This window comes from Oncorhynchus mykiss, chromosome 6 (genome assembly GCF_057628025.1).
Source record: "Oncorhynchus mykiss isolate SJ-2025 chromosome 6, ASM5762802v1, whole genome shotgun sequence".
Classification (NCBI taxonomy): Eukaryota; Metazoa; Chordata; class Actinopteri; order Salmoniformes; family Salmonidae; genus Oncorhynchus; species Oncorhynchus mykiss.
In genome coordinates, this window is record NC_143027.1 from 64,739,525 (window position 1) to 64,756,366 (window position 16,842).

At 53.4% G+C, this 16,842-nt stretch overlaps 1 protein-coding gene across 6 annotated transcripts in view; it reads left to right on the forward strand.

The window, feature by feature from the left end:
* The window catches only part of LOC110526349 (neuroplastin), a 64,418-nt gene that overhangs the window by 1,490 nt on the left and 46,086 nt on the right, over nucleotides 1–16,842 (forward strand). The window lies entirely within an intron of this gene.

Consider the following 16,842-nt stretch of genomic DNA (forward strand, 5'->3'; position numbering starts at 1 on the left):
TGAATTAACAAGCAGACATTGTCATTGATATCATTCTTAGTGACAGTGTTGATATTTGGAAAGGTCATGACACGTTTTCTGCCCCCCAAATACAATCTGCATTATAGTAAACAGCATCTTTGGTTTCCTGGAAATATTAGGCCCATTAGTGTGTGTTAGTGGAGTTGAGATTCTATTACATAATCACTGTTGGCTCAAAGCAGAGTGTTGATAACCTCAACACATATACACAACTTCCAACAAAACACATTTAGATTATCTGTCCGTAGCCTACACGTTTGAAGGTTATAATATCTTATTCCACAATATGATGAATAACCTTTCAAATGATTATCACCAATTACTTTCCACATTTGATTGATTTCAATTGTCTCTCCATGGGCCATCCAAGTTCATTTCTTTCAGTCTTTGATGAACACACAGTCAGTCACAAGGGGCAGCATTGAGGGAAGCATAATTTGCTTGACATGAAGGATGCCTGAGCCTCCTCATCATTGCGTGTTAAGGGTTGCTTTCCCTGACATGACCCTGATGGATGGCCAATCCCAGTGAATCACTTCTGTCACCCAGAGGGGGCACCAATCAGAGGCAGCCTCTACACAAAACACATGCTAATGCATGTTCTCAGAGCTGAGCTACTACCAGCTATTGGTACGTTTTATGACAAAAAAAATTTAAATAACGAAAGTTGCAATTTTGGATTGTGTTATAGGCCTATAGAAAACAAATAAAAATGCACCAGTCTATTACTGCTAGAACTGACTTTGCTGATAACTACTTTGTTGAGGGAAAATCTACTTGCTACGATTGTGATATGTTGTTGTTTCACCTAACTATTTTAAGTCGCTCTGGATAAGAGCATTTGCTAAAGGACTGTTAGCACTGTGAACACCGAAAGATTGTAATATGAAGTTGTACAGCAATAGTCACTCAAAGCAGAATAGAGAAATCAATCATTGGTTAAACTATTCTCACTAGAAGAAAAATAAACGCACACCTATTTAGGCGAGGTGCTGGCTAGCGGAGTAGAAAACTTGAAAATAAAAGAGAGCCGCACACTCTAGGAGCTCAGATGCAAAAATGTAATTACCAACCTGTCTTCATCAGGGTATAGGGTACCCTGATGACAGCTTGGCTGTCGAAACGTTGGTAATTACATTTTAATGAATGGTATACTGATGCTATTTGGTCGCACAAATATGGGTACATCCTCCAAACAAATGAATTCATATTTCACAGTCTGGATTTAGTGTGAGTGATGTAACGTGGCAGGTTTCACTATGTCACATTTGATTTCCTCAGCAATATTTCAGATTCGGGGCAATGGCGTGTAAAGAAGTGTAATTATAAGGGCAGGGGATTTAATCACAGTACAGTATGTGTGAAGCAGAGGAGGGAGCTGAGCTGAGGCCATTATACCTCTATATGCTTGGGGAGCCTGACCAACCATAGATGGCTGAGATTCAGCAACAGATATCGGGAGGACTGTAAATAGCATTGGTCCATTCTGCTGCCAGTCGCTATTTATAGAGCGGAGACACAGCACCCTGAGCACAGAGAACTGTGGCTTTAACGTCCTTTTGCGAAAGTGAGTCCATTAACTCTTAATGGGTAGCAGCATCCCTGTGCACAGCTGTTTGGCTCTCTGAAGACTCACTAGATGCATGTGAAACATTTAAGCTCTTAAAGGGCCTCGTTCTTTTATGCATGAGGAATATGAAGAGGGGTTCTCTCCTGTCTCTAACCTTAAGATGCTGCTTATGGCAATGCACCATGGATAATCTCCCCCTATGAACAATTGAACAGCCATAACAGCTGTTCAATTGTTCAGGACATTTGTGTGTAGAACATCCTCTTTTTGAGTTGACATAGAATACAGACCACAATGTGAATTCCTTTGATGTGAGTTACCAATAGAATCGTGAACCAAGTCAAGCATCAAATCAATGCTGCTCTAAATGCGTCTGTTATCTTACTTTAAGACAGAAAGCGACGACCTCTCATTATTTATTCATGTAGTACAGTATTAGTAGGTTTGTGTGGCTCAAAGCCACAGACAGTTTATCAACACAGTCCCAGCTTGTATCACTAAACACATTTCATGATCAAATTCCCTGAACCAGGGCCAGGCAACATTTTAAAAGGATACCTAAAATGGCATCTCGCTTACAATGAATAAGGGATTCAATTGACCTAACTGTAAGTTACAGAGTAGCTTGGTAACTGTATGTCCATGCTGTATCACTGCCCATGTTCTGAGTAACAAAGGAAAATGTGCTGTGGGACGTAAGCCAGTTCTTCCACTGAGTCACAATAGCCCACTGTGAAACATGATACATACTGCACCGATGGCAACAGCATCAGGCACCCCTCAGCCTCCAACACAGTACACACCAGACATACTGTAGCTACTGGTGATGATACCCAAATGGAAGACGCTAGATGGAATTTTAAACAAAATGGAGACTTAATGTTGTTATGTGGTTGTGTAGAATATTTGTTCTGCGAGATTTGTTTGTGGTTACAATGTGTGTTGTCACAGTGTGTCCAATAAAGAAAACCCCTTATTTGATAGTTGTTGTCACAAACTGTTATGGTGACATGGATGAGTGTCAGCTAGTCCTGTGGCATATGGTATCTTAACCATGCTAGCTTTGCACAGTGACAGAGGGCCCGGGTTGTCTGTCATCTTGACCTATGAAAGGGTTAATCGGGGAACAATGTTTGCTGGTTGATGGGGATAAGCCCATTTCAGCCGGGGATGGGGGGGGGGGTTTAACTCTCATGAAAGCGGTGGCTCCCCTCTATGACCCGAATGGCTGTCCCTGAGTAGTCACAGTAAGATGGCAGAAGTCACCTCCTCCCTCTTATCTCAGCTGTTGTTGCTAACTGCCATTTATCCACAACACCACTCTAATTCATGCAGGCATCAAGGTTTATTGTTGATTTGTTCAAACGAATGAGGAAATCTATAGCCGCCCACCCATCGATGTGTTAAGAGCAGCTCAGAAACAGATACATCATCCTTCAACCCACAGCAGTGACTCATTTACAACTGTCAGAGCAGGAGGCTTTGTGAAATCTTGGGCAATCGGCCAAGTGTAACACCTCTTAACCAGATGCTGGAAGCCAGCTAAGTTGGCTCTCCTACAAAAGTCAGATATACTGGCTAAGACAATGGAGCATCACACCACAGTACACTGATACTACAGCTAGATCTGTAATGCCCGTGATTTCAATATCAAATTCCAACACTTTGAGTTTGTTTGTTTGTATTTATCCAACTATAGATATGCTCATATCTTCCTGCCCGCACAAAAATAAATGCCCTGCACGTAGCCAGTGCAGTGGCCCTTGTGGTTATCTAGCTGAGGTCTGTCTGTGTTGTGGGACTGGGAGGCAGGTTACAGGTGGTTGACTCAAAGCCACTGCATGCCTGCCTGGTGATGTGTGCTCTGCTTTCAGTCCTCATGGGAGAGAGCTCCCCAACTCACTCACTAGGCCGGGCACATGTGTGATGGGCCACCACACATACTCAGAGGGGATCTATTCACAACAGTATACTCTATATGATGCTATATGACATAATGAAGTGCCTCGCAGAATAAACAGAGATGAATGGATGCTTGTGATTCAGTCTGTGCTGTATATGAATCCATCCTCATTATGGAATAATTTCATTCACATCACCTATGTAATTGTGGTAGTATACCTTTAATGACATTACAGGCTACTCTCTTCTATGAAAACCTCCTGGTTCTCTTCACTTTCTGTTGCCCTCCAAGAGTGGAGGATGTGAGGCCGGTCCAGTTCTTTGATCTCAGTGGATGCTTTAGTTCGGAGGCAGCCTGAGCAGAGACGATGGGCATCCAGGCTGGGCTTTACCCTCTGTGATGATGGGGGATGATCATGGGGGGTGGGCCTAGATGTTTCAGGAGAAACAAACAAACACTAATTACTCTGCATGTATCTGGGCGTCAGGCAGGATGGCACAAGGTCTGTGTAGGCTGTGGTCTGTGTGGGCTCTGGTCTGTGTAGGCTGTGGTCTGTGTAGGCTGTGGTCTGTGTAGGCTCTTGTCTGTGTAGGTTCTGGTATGTGTAGGTTCTGGTATGTGTAGGCTCTGGTAAATCAGGCCGGGATAGTCTGGATCATTTCCAAATCATTTACCCTTTTCCTGTTGCCTTATTATTTACAGCTGCCTGTCACTCACTTCTAACTGTTGCTGCCAGGGTATGGTATGGTATGATCTTCACCGATGTATTGTTCAGTCTCTGGAACATCTTGCTCCGGGTTGACCAGACTAAAGAGTGTTTGGCTTCAGTTGTGTACAGAACATACTGTCTCTAGCTGTGGAAACACAGTGGCTGCATAGCTAGAAGTGTTTGACCTAAAATGGAAAATTATAGCCTACAGTATAAACGCAGTCTCCTGGTTACAAACGGATACAGAACAGTATATTATTTGTCCAACCAAAACGCTAAGTATCTAGGTTATATTGCAATAATTAAATGTTAGGCACAGCTCTTTTTAACACAGTACTGATAGCTATGCGTAGGCGTCCAGTAACCTCCCCCCGCTAGTAACCTCCCCCCACTAGGCACCTAGTAACCTTCCCCCACTAGGCAGCTAGTAACATCCCCCCACTAGTAACCTCCTCCCACTAAGCAGCTAGTAACCTCCCCTCACTAGGCAGCTAGTAACCTCCCCTCACTAGGCAGCTAGTAACCTCCCCAGACTAGGCAACTAGTAACCTCCCCCCACTAGGCAGCTAGTAACCTCCCCCCACTAGGCAGCTAGTAACCTCTCCCCACTAGGCAGCTAGTAACCTCTCCCCACTAGGCAGCTAGTAACCTCTCCCCACTAGGCAGCTAGTAACCTCCCCCCACTAGGCAGCTAGTAACATCCCCCCACTAGGCAGCTAGTAGTCTCCCCCCACTAGTAATCTCCCCCCACTAAGCAGCTACTAACCTCCCCCCACTAGTAATCTCCCCCGCTAGGCAGCTAGTAACCTCCCCCCACTAGGCAGCTAGTAACCTCCCCCCACTAGGCAGCTAGTAACCTCTCCCCACTAGGCAGCTAGTAACCTCTCCCCACTAGGCAGCTAGTAACCTCCCCCCACTAGGCAGCTAGTAATCTCCCCCCACTAGGCAGCTAGTAACCTCCCCCCACTAGGCAGCTAATAACCTCCCCACTAGGCAGCTAGTATCCTCCCCCCACTAGGTTGCTAGTAATCTCCCCCACTAGGCAGCTAGTAACCTCCCCCCACTAGGCAGCTAGAAACCTCCCCCCACTAAGCAGCTAGTAACCTCCCCCCACTAGGCGGCTAGTAACCTCACCCCACTAAGCGGCTAGTAACCTCCCCCCACTAGGCAGCTAGTAACCCCGCCCCCCCCACTAGTAACCTCCCCCTACTAGGCAGCTAGTAACCTCCCCCACTAGGCAGCTAGTAACCTCCCCCCACTAGGCAGCTAGTAACCTCTCCCCACTAGGCAGCTGGTAATCTCCCCCACTAGGCAGCTAGTAACTTCCCCCACTAGGCAGCTAGTAACCTCCCCCCACTAGGCAGCTAGTAATCTCCCCCACTAGGCAGCTAGTAATCTCCCCCACTAGGCAGCTAGTAACCTCCCCCCACTAGGCAGCTAGTAATCTCCCCCCACTAGTAACCTCCCCCACTAGTAACCTCCCCCTACTAGGCAGCTAGTAACCTCCCCCCACTAGGCAGCTAGTAGTCTCTCCCCACTAGGCAGCTGGTAATCTCCCCCACTAGGCAGCTAGTAACCTCCCCCACTAGGCAGCTAGTAACCTCCCCCCACTAGGCAGCTAGTAACCTCTCCCCACTAGGCAGCTAGTAACCTCCCCCCACTAGGCAGCTAGTAACCTCCCCCCACTAGTAATCTCCCCCACTAGGCAGCTAGTAACCTCCCCCCACTAGGCAGCTAGTAACCTCTCCCCACTAGGCAGCTGGTAACCTCCCCCACTAGGCAGCTAGTAACCTCCCCCCGCTAGGCAGCTAGTAACCTCCCCCCGTTAGGCAGCTAGTAACCTCCCCCCACTAGGCAGCTAGTAACCTCTCCCCACTAGGCAGCTGGTAACCTCCCCCACTAGGCAGCTAGTAACCTCCCCCCACTAGGCAGCTAGTAACCTCCCCCCGCTAGGCAGCAAGTAACTCCCCCACTAGGCAGCTAGTAACCTCCCCTCACTAGGCAGCTAGTAATCTCCCCCACTAGGCAGCTAGTAATCTCCCCCACTAGGCAGCTAGTAACCTCCCCCCACTAGGCAGCTAGTAACATCCCCCCACTAGGCAGCTAGTAGTCTCCCCCCACTAGTAATCTCCCCCCACTAAGCAGCTACGAACCTCCCCCCACTAGTAATCTCCCCCACTAGGCAGCTAGTAACCTCCCCCCACTAGGCAGCTAGTAACCTCCCCCCACTAGGCAGCTAGTAACCTCTCCCCACTAGGCAGCTAGTAACCTCTCCCCACTAGGCAGCTAGTAACCTCCCCCCACTAGGCAGCTAGTAACCTCCCCCCACTAGGCAGCTAGTAACCTCCACCCACTAGGCAACTAATAACCTCCCCACTAGGCAGCTAGTATCCTCCCCCCACTAGGTTGCTAGTAATCTCCCCCACTAGGCAGCTAGTAACCTCCCCCCACTAGGCAGCTAGAAACCTCCCCCCACTAAGCAGCTAGTAACCTCCCCCCACTAGGCAGCCTGTAACCTCCCCCCACTAGGCAGCTAGTAACCTCCCCCACTAGGCAGCTAATAACCTCCCCACTAGGCAGCTAGTATCCTCCCCCCACTAGGTTGCTAGTAATCTCCCCCACTAGGCAGCTAGTAACCTCCCGCCACTAGGCAGCTAGAAACCTCCCCCCACTGAGCAGCTAGTAACCTCCCCCCACTAGGCAGCTAGTAACCTCACCCCACTAAGCGGCTAGTAACCTCCCCCCACTAGGCAGCTAGTAACCCCGCCCCCCCCACTAGTAAACTCCCCCTACTAGTCAGCTAGTAACCTCCCCCACTAGGCAGCTAGTAACCTCCCCCCACTAGGCAGCTAGTAACCTCTCCCCACTAGGCAGCTGGTAATCTCCCCCACTAGGCAGCTAGTAACCTCCCCCACTAGGCAGCTAGTAACCTCCCCCCACTAGGCAGCTAGTAATCTCCCCCACTAGGCAGCTAGTAACCTCCCCCCACTAGGCAGCTAGAAACCTCCCCCCACTAAGCAGCTAGTAACCTCCCCCCACTAGGCAGCCTGTAACCTCCCCCCACTAGGCAGCTAGTAACCTCCCCCACTAGGCAGCTAATAACCTCCCCACTAGGCAGCTAGTATCCCCCCCCCACTAGGTTGCTAGTAATCTCCCCCACTAGGCAGCTAGTAACCTCCCGCCACTAGGCAGCTAGAAACCTCCCCCCACTGAGCAGCTAGTAACCTCCCCCCACTAGGCAGCTAGTAACCTCACCCCACTAAGCGGCTAGTAACCTCCCCCCACTAGGCAGCTAGTAACCCCGCCCCCCCCACTAGTAAACTCCCCCTACTAGGCAGCTAGTAACCTCCCCCACTAGGCAGCTAGTAACCTCCCCCCACTAGGCAGCTAGTAACCTCTCCCCACTAGGCAGCTGGTAATCTCCCCCACTAGGCAGCTAGTAACCTCCCCCACTAGGCAGCTAGTAACCTCCCCCCACTAGGCAGCTAGTAATCTCCCCCACTAGGCAGCTAGTAATCTCCCCCACTAGGCAGCTAGTAACCTCCCCCCACTAGGCAGCTAGTAATCTCCCCCACTAGTAACCTCCCCCACTAGTAACCTCCCCCTACTAGGCAGCTAGTAACCTCCCCCCACTAGGCAGCTAGTAACCTCTCCCCACTAGGCAGCTGGTAATCTCCCCCACTAGGCAGCTAGTAACCTCCCCCCACTAGGCAGCTAGTAACCTCTCCCCACTAGGCAGCTAGTAACCTCTCCCCACTAGGCAGCTAGTAACCTCCCCCCACTAGTAATCTCCCCCACTAGCCAGCTAGTAACCTCCCCCCACTAGGCAGCTAGTAACCTCCCCCCACTAGGCAGCTAGAAACCTCCCCCCACTAAGCAGCTAGTAATCTCCCCCCACTAGCTAGCCTGTAACCTCCCCCCACTAGGCAGCTAGTAACCTCCCCCACTAGGCAGCTAATAACCTCCCCACTAGGCAGCTAGTATCCTCCCCCCACTAGGTTGCTAGTAATCTCCCCCACTAGGCAGCTAGAAACCTCCCCCCACTAGGCAGCTAGTAACCTCACCCCACTAAGCGGCTAGTAACCTCCCCCCACTAGGCAGCTAGTAACCCGCCCCCCCCCACTAGTAAACTCCCCCTACTAGGCAGCTAGTAACCTCCCCCACTAGGCAGCTAGTAACCTCCCCCCACTAGGCAGCTAGTAACCTCTCCCCACTAGGCAGCTGGTAATCTCCCCCACTAGGCAGCTAGTAACCTCCCCCACTAGGCAGCTAGTAACCTCCCCCCACTAGGCAGCTAGTAATCTCCCCCACTAGGCAGCTAGTAATCTCCCCCACTAGGCAGCTAGTAACCTCCCCCCACTAGGCAGCTAGTAATCTCCCCCCACTAGTAACCTCCCCCACTAGTAACCTCCCCCTACTAGGCAGCTAGTAACCTCCCCCCACTAGGCAGCTAGTAACCTCTCCCCACTAGGCAGCTGGTAATCTCGCCCACTAGGCAGCTAGTAACCTCCCCCACTAGGCAGCTAGTAACCTCCCCCCACTAGGCAGCTAGTAACCTCTCCCCACTAGGCAGCTAGTAACCTCCCCCCACTAGGCAGCTAGTAACCTCCCCCCACTAGTAATCTCCCCCACTAGGCAGCTAGTAACCTCCCCCCACTAGGCAGCTAGTAACCTCTCCCCACTAGGCAGCTGGTAACCTCCCCCACTAGGCAGCTAGTAACCTCCCCCCGCTAGGCAGCTAGTAACCTCCCCCCGTTAGGCAGCTAGTAACCTCCCCCCACTAGGCAGCTAGTAACCTCTCCCCACTAGGCAGCTGGTAACCTCTCCCCACTAGGCAGCTGGTAACCTCCCCCACTAGGCAGCTAGTAACCTCCCCCCACTAGGCAGCTAGTAACCTCCCCCCGCTAGGCAATAAGTAACTCCCCCACTAGGCAGCTAGTAACCTCCCCTCACTAGGCAGCTAGTTATCTCCCCCACTAGGCAGCTAGTAATCTCCCCCACTAGGCAGCTAGTAACCTCCCCTCACTAGGCAGCTAGTAACCTCCCCCACTAGGCAGCTAGTAATCTCCCCCCACTAGTAACCTCCACCCACTAGGCAGCTAGTAACCTCCCCCACTAGGCAGCTAGTGACCTCCCCCACTAGGCAGCTAGTAACCTCTCCCCACTAGGCAGCTAGTATCCTCTCCCCACTAGGCAGCTAGTAACCTCTCCCCACTAGGCAGCTAGTAACCTCTCCCCACTAGGCAGCTAGTAACCTCTCCCCACTAGGCAGCTAGTAACCTCTCCCCACTAGGCAGCTAGTAACCTCCCCCACTAGGCAGCTAGTAACCTCCCCCTACTAGTAACCTCCCCCACTACTAACCTCCCCCTACTAGGCAGCTAGTAACCTCCCCTACTAGGCAGCTAGTAACCTCCCCCCACTAGGCAGCTAGTAACCTCTCCCCACTAGGCAGCTGGTTATCTCTCCCACTAGGCAGCTAGTAACCTCCCCAACTAGGCAGCTAGTAACCTCCCCCCACTAGGCAGCTAGTAACCTCTCCCCACTAGGCAGCTAGTAACCTCTCCCCACTAGGCAGCTAGTAACTTCTCCACAATAGGCAGCTAGTAACCTCTCCCCATTAGGCAACTAGTAACCTCTCCCCACTAGGCAGCTAGTAACTTCTCCCCACTAGGCAGCTAGTAACCTCTCCCCACTAGGCAGCTAGTAACCTCCCCCACTAGGCAGCTAGTGACCTCCCCCACTAGGCAGCTAGTAACCTCCCCCTACTAGTAACCTCCCCCACTACTAATCTCCCCCTACTAGGCAGCTAGTAACCTCCCCTGCTAGGCAGCTAGTAACCTCCCCCCACTAGGCAGCTAGTAACCTCTCCCCACTAGGCAGCTGGTTATCTCTCCCACTAGGCAGCTAGTAACCTCCCCAACTAGGCAGCTAGTAACCTCTCCCCACTAGGCAGCTAGTAACCTCTCCCCACTAGGCAGCTAGTAACCTCCCCCCACTAGGCAGCTAGTAACCTCCCCCCACTAGTAATCTCCCCCACTAGGCAGCTAGTAACCTCCCCCCACTAGGCAGCTAGTAACCTCTCCCCACTAGGCAGCTGGTAACCTCCCCCACTAGGCAGCTAGTAACCTCCCCCCGCTAGGCAGCTAGTAACCTCCCCCCGTTAGGCAGCTAGTAACCTCCCCCCACTAGGCAGCTAGTAACCTCTCCCCACTAGGCAGCTGGTAACCTCTCCCCACTAGGCAGCTGGTAACCTCCCCCACTAGGCAGCTAGTAACCTCTCCCCACTAGGCAGCTGGTTATCTCTCCCACTAGGCAGCTAGTAACCTCCCCAACTAGGCAGCTAGTAACCTCTCCCCACTAGGCAGCTAGTAACCTCTCCCCACTAGGCAGCTAGTAACCTCCCCCCACTAGGCAGCTAGTAACCTCCCCCCACTAGTAATCTCCCCCACTAGGCAGCTAGTAACCTCCCCCCACTAGGCAGCTACTAACCTCTCCCCACTAGGCAGCTGGTAACCTCCCCCACTAGGCAGCTAGTAACCTCCCCCCGCTAGGCAGCTAGTAACCTCCCCCCGTTAGGCAGCTAGTAACCTCCCCCCACTAGGCAGCTAGTAACCTCTCCCCACTAGGCAGCTGGTAACCTCTCCCCACTAGGCAGCTGGTAACCTCCCCCACTAGGCAGCTAGTAACCTCCCCCCACTAGGCAGCTAGTAACCTCCCCCCGCTAGGCAGCAAGTAACTCCCCCACTAGGCAGCTAGTAACCTCCCCTCACTAGGCAGCTAGTTATCTCCCCCACTAGGCAGCTAGTAATCTCCCCCACTAGGCAGCTAGTAACCTCCCCCCACTAGGCAGCTAGTAACCTCCCCCCACTAGGCAGCTAGTAATCTCCCCCCACTAGTAACCTCCCCCCACTAGGCAGCTAGTAACCTCCCCCCCTAGGCAGCTAGTAACCTCCCCCACTAGGCAGCTAGTAATCTCCCCCACTAGGCAGCTAGTAATCTCCCCCCACTAGTAACCTCCCCCCACTAGGCAGCTAGTAACCTCCCCCACTAGGCAGCTAGTGACCTCCCCCCACTAGGCAGCTAATAACCTCCCCCACTAGGCAGCTAGTGACCTCCCCCACTAGGCAGCTAGTAACCTCCCCCTACTAGTAACCTCCCCCACTAGTAACCTCCCCCTACTAGGCAGCTAGTAACCTCCCCTACTAAGCAGCTAGTAAACTCCCCCCACCAGGCAGCTAGTAACCTCTCCCCACTAGGTAGCTGGTAATCTCCCCCACTAGGCAGCTAGTAACCTCCCCCACTAGGCAGCTAGTAACCTCCCCCCACTAGGCAGCTAGTAACCTCTCCCCACTAAGCAGCTAGTAACCTCCCCCCACTAGTAACCTCCCCCCACTAGGCAGCTAGTAACCTCCCCCACTAGGCAGCTAGTAACCTCTCCCACTAGGCAGATAGTAACCTCCCTCCACTAGGCAGCTAGTAATCTCCCCCACTAGGCAGCTAGTAACCTCTCCCCACTAGTAACCCCCCCCTACTAGGCAGCTAGTAACCTCTCCCCACTAGGCAGCTAGTAACCTCTCCCCACTAGGCAGCTAGTAACCTCTCCACAATAGGCAGCTAGTAACCTCTCCCCACTAGGCAGCTAGTAGCCTCTCCCCACTAGGCAGCTAGTAACCTCTCCACAATAGGCAGCTAGTAACCTCTCCCCATTAGGCAACTAGTAACCTCTCCCCACTAGGCAGCTAGTAACTTCTCCCCACTAGGCAGCTAGTAACCTCTCCCCACTAGGCAGCTAGTAACCTCTCCCCACTAGGCAGCTAGTAACCTCCCCCCACTAGGCAGCTGGTAACCTCCCCACTAGGCAGCTAGTAACCTCCCCCCACTAGGCAGCTAGTAACCTCTCCCCACTAGGCAGCTAGTAACCTCCCCCACTAGGCAGCTAGTAACCTCGCCCACTAGGCAGCTAGTAACCTCCCCCCACTAGGCAGCTAGTAACCTCCCCCCACTAGGCAGCTAGTAATCTCCCCCCACTAGTAACCTCCCCCCACTAGACAGCTATTGACCTCCCCCACTAGGCAGCTAGTAACCTCCCCCACTAGGCAGCTAGTGACCTCCCCCACTAGGCAGCTAGTAACCTGCCCCCACTAGATAGCTAGTAACCTCCCCCCACTAGTAACCTCTCCCACTAGGCAGCTAGTAACCTCTCCCACTAGGCAGATAGTAACCTCCCTCCACTAGGCAGCTAGTAACCTCCCCCACTAGGCAGCTAGTAACCTCTCCACAATAGGCAGCTAGTAACCTCTCCCCATTAGGCAACTAGTAACCTCTCCCCACTAGGCAGCTAGTAACTTCTCCCCACTAGGCAGCTAGTAACCTCTCCCCACTAGGCAGCTAGTAACCTCTCCCCACTAGGCAGCTAGTAACCTCCCCCCACTAGGCAGCTGGTAACCTCCCCCACTAGGCAGCTAGTAACCTCCCCCCACTAGGCAGCTAGTAACCTCTCCCCACTAGGCAGCTAGTAACCTCCCCCACTAGGCAGCTAGTAACCTCGCCCACTAGGCAGCTAGTAACCTCCCCCCACTAGGCAGCTAGTAACCTCCCCCCACTAGGCAGCTAGTAATCTCCCCCCACTAGGCAGCTAGTAACCTCCCCCCACTAGGCAGCTAGTAATCTCCCCCCACTAGTAACCTCCCCCACTAGTAACCTCCCCCTACTAGGCAGCTAGTAACCTCCCCCCACTAGGCAGCTAGTAACCTCTCCCCACTAGGCAGCTGGTAATCTCGCCCACTAGGCAGCTAGTAACCTCCCCCACTAGGCAGCTAGTAACCTCCCCCCACTAAGCAGCTAGTAACCTCTCCCCACTAGGCAGCTAGTAACCTCCCCCCACTAGGCAGCTAGTAACCTCCCCCCACTAGTAATCTCCCCCACTAGGCAGATAGTAACCTCCCTCCACTAGGCAGCTAGTAACCTCCCCCACTAGGCAGCTAGTAACCTCCCCCCGCTAGGCAGCTAGTAACCTCCCCCCACTAGGCAGCTAGTAACCTCTCCCCACTAGGCAGCTGGTAACCTCTCCCCACTAGGCAGCTGGTAACCTCCCCCACTAGGCAGCTAGTAACCTCCCCCCGCTAGGCAGCTAGTAGCCTCCCCCCGTTAGGCAGCTAGTAACCTCCCCCCACTAGGCAGCTAGTAACCTCTCCCCACTAGGCAGCTAGTAACCTCTCCCCACTAGGCAGCTAGTAACCTCTCCCCACTAGGCAGCTAGTAACCTCTCCCCACTAGGCAGCTAGTAATCTCCCCCCACTAGTAACCTCCCCCCACTAGGCAGCTAGTAACCTCCCCCACTAGGCAGCTAGTAACCTCCCCCCACTAGGCAGCTAGTAACCTCCCCCTACTAGTAACCTCCCCCACTACTAACCTCCCCCTACTAGGCAGCTAGTAACCTCCCCTGCTAGGCAGCTAGTAACCTCCCCCCACTAGGCAGCTAGTAACCTCTCCCCACTAGGCAGCTGGTTATCTCTCCCACTAGGCAGCTAGTAACCTCCCCAACTAGGCAGCTAGTAACCTCCCCCCACTAGGCAGCTAGTAACCTCTCCCCACTAGGCAGCTAGTAACCTCCCCCCACTAGGCAGCTAGTAACCTCCCCCCACTAGTAATCTCCCCCACTAGGCAGCTAGTAACCTCCCCCCACTAGGCAGCTAGTAACCTCTCCCCACTAGGCAGCTGGTAACCTCCCCCACTAGGCAGCTAGTAACCTCCCCCCGCTAGGCAGCTAGTAACCTCCCCCCGTTAGGCAGCTAGTAACCTCCCCCCACTAGGCAGCTAGTAACCTCTCCCCACTAGGCAGCTGGTAACCTCTCCCCACTAGGCAGCTGGTAACCTCCCCCACTAGGCAGCTAGTAACCTCCCCCCACTAGGCAGCTAGTAACCTCCCCCCGCTAGGCAGCAAGTAACTCCCCCACTAGGCAGCTAGTAACCTCCCCTCACTAGGCAGCTAGTTATCTCCCCCACTAGGCAGCTAGTAATCTCCCCCACTAGGCAGCTAGTAACCTCCCCCCACTAGGCAGCTAGTAACCTCCCCCCACTAGGCAGCTAGTAATCTCCCCCCACTAGTAACCTCCCCCCACTAGGCAGCTAGTAACCTCCCCCCCTAGGCAGCTAGTAACCTCCCCCACTAGGCAGCTAGTAATCTCCCCCACTAGGCAGCTAGTAACCTCTCCCCACTAGGCAGCTAGTAACCTCCCCCACTAGGCAGCTAGTAACCTCCCCCCACTAGGCAGCTAGTAATCTCCCCCCACTAGTAACCTCCCCCCACTAGGCAGCTAGTGACCTCCCCCACTAGGCAGCTAGTGACCTCCCCCACTAGGCAGCTAGTAACCTGCCCCCACTAGATAGCTAGTAACCTCCCCCCACTAGTAACCTCTCCCACTAGGCAGTTAGTAACCTCCCCCACGTAGGCAGCTAGTAAACTCCCCTCGCTAGGCAGCAAGTAACTCCCCCACTAGGCAGCTAGTAACCTCCCCCCCTAGGCAGCTAGTAACCTCCCCCACTAGGCAGCTAGTAATCTCCCCCACTAGGCAGCTAGTAATCTCCACCCACTAGTAACCTCCCCCACTAGTAACCTCCCCCTACTAGGCAGCTAGTAACCTCCCCCCACTAGGCAGCTAATAACCTCCCCCACTAGGCAGCTAGTGACCTCCCCCACTAGGCAGCTAGTAACCTCCCCCTACTAGTAACCTCCCCCACTAGTAACCTCCCCCTACTAGGCAGCTAGTAACCTCCCCTACTAAGCAGCTAGTAAACTCCCCCCACTAGGCAGCTAGTAATCTCCCCCCACTAGTAACCTCCCCCCACTAGGCAGCTAGTAACCTCCCCCACTAGGCAGCTAGTGACCTCCCCCACTAGGCAGCTAGTAATCTCCCCCTACTAGTAACCTCCCCCACTACTAACCTCCCCCTACTAGACAGCTAGTAACCTCCCCTACTAGGCAGCTAGTACCTCCCCCCTCTAGGCAGCTAGTAACCTCTCCCCACTAGGCAGCTGGTAATCTCTCCCACTAGGCAGCTAGTAACCTCCCCAACTAGGCAGCTAGTAACCTCCCCGCACTAGGCAGCTAGTAACCTCTCCCCACTAGGCAGCTAGTAACCTCTCCCCACTAGGCAGCTAGTAACCTCTCCACAATAGGCAGCTAGTAACCTCTCCCCATTAGGCAACTAGTAACCTCTCCCCACTAGGCAGCTAGTAACTTATCCCCACTAGGCAGCTAGTAACCTCTCCCCACTAGGCAGCTAGTAACCTCTCCCCACTAGGCAGCTAGTAACCTCCCCCCACTAGGCAGCTGGTAACCTCCCCCACTAGGCAGCTAGTAACCTCCCCCCACTAGGCAGCTAGTAACCTCTCCCCACTAGGCAGCTAGTAACATCCCCCACTAGGCAGCTAGTAACCTCGCCCACTAGGCAGCTAGTAACCTCCCCCCACTAGGCAGCTAGTAACCTCCCCCCACTAGGCAGCTAGTAATCTCCCCCCACTAGTAACCTCCCCCCACTAGGCAGCTAGTGACCTCCCCCACTAGGCAGCTAGTGACCTCCCCCACTAGGCAGCTAGTAACCTGCCCCCACTAGATAGCTAGTAACCTCCCCCCACTAGTAACCTCTCCCACTAGGCAGCTAGTAACCTCTCCCACTAGGCAGATAGTTACCTCCCTCCACTAGGCAGCTAGTAACCTCCCCCACTAGGCAGCTAGTAACCTCCCCCCGCTAGGCAGCTAGTAACCTCCCCCCACTAGGCAGCTAGTAACCTCTCCCCACTAGGCAGCTGGTAACCTCTCCCCACTAGGCAGCTGGTAACCTCCCCCACTAGGCAGCTAGTAACCTCCCCCCACTAGTAACCTCCCCCACTAGGCAGCTAGTAACTTCCCCCACGTAGGCAGCTAGTAAACTCCCCCCGCTAGGCAGCAAGTAACTCCCCCACTAGGCAGCTAGTAACCTCCCCCCCTAGGCAGCTAGTAACCTCCCCCACTAGGCAGCTAGTAATCTCCCCCACTAGGCAGCTAGTAATCTCCCCCCACTAGTAACCTCCCCCCACTAGGCAGCTAGTAACCTCCCCCACTAGGCAGCTAGTGACCTCCCCCCACTAGGCAGCTAATAACCTCCCCCACTAGGCAGCTAGTGATCTCCCCCACTAGGCAGCTAGTAACCTCCCCCTACTAGTAACCTCCCCCACTAGTAACCTCCCCCTACTAGGCAGCTAGTAACCTCCCCTACTAAGCAGCTAGTAAACTCCCCCCACCAGGCAGCTAGTAACCTCTCCCCACTAGGTAGCTGGTAATCTCCCCCACTAGGCAGCTAGTAACCTCCCCCACTAGGCAGCTAGTAACCTCCCCCCACTAGGCAGCTAGTAACCTCTCCCCACTAAGCAGCTAGTAACCTCCCCCACTAGGCAGCTAGTAACCTCCCACTACTAGTAACCTCCCCGCACAAGGCAGCTAGTAACCTCTCCCCACTAGGCAGCTAGTAACCTCTCCCCACTAGGCAGCTAGTAACCTCTCCACAATAGGCAGCTAGTAACCTCTCCCCATTAGGCAACTAGTAACCTCTCCCCACTAGGCAGCTAGTAACTTATCCCCACTAGGCAGCTAGTAACCT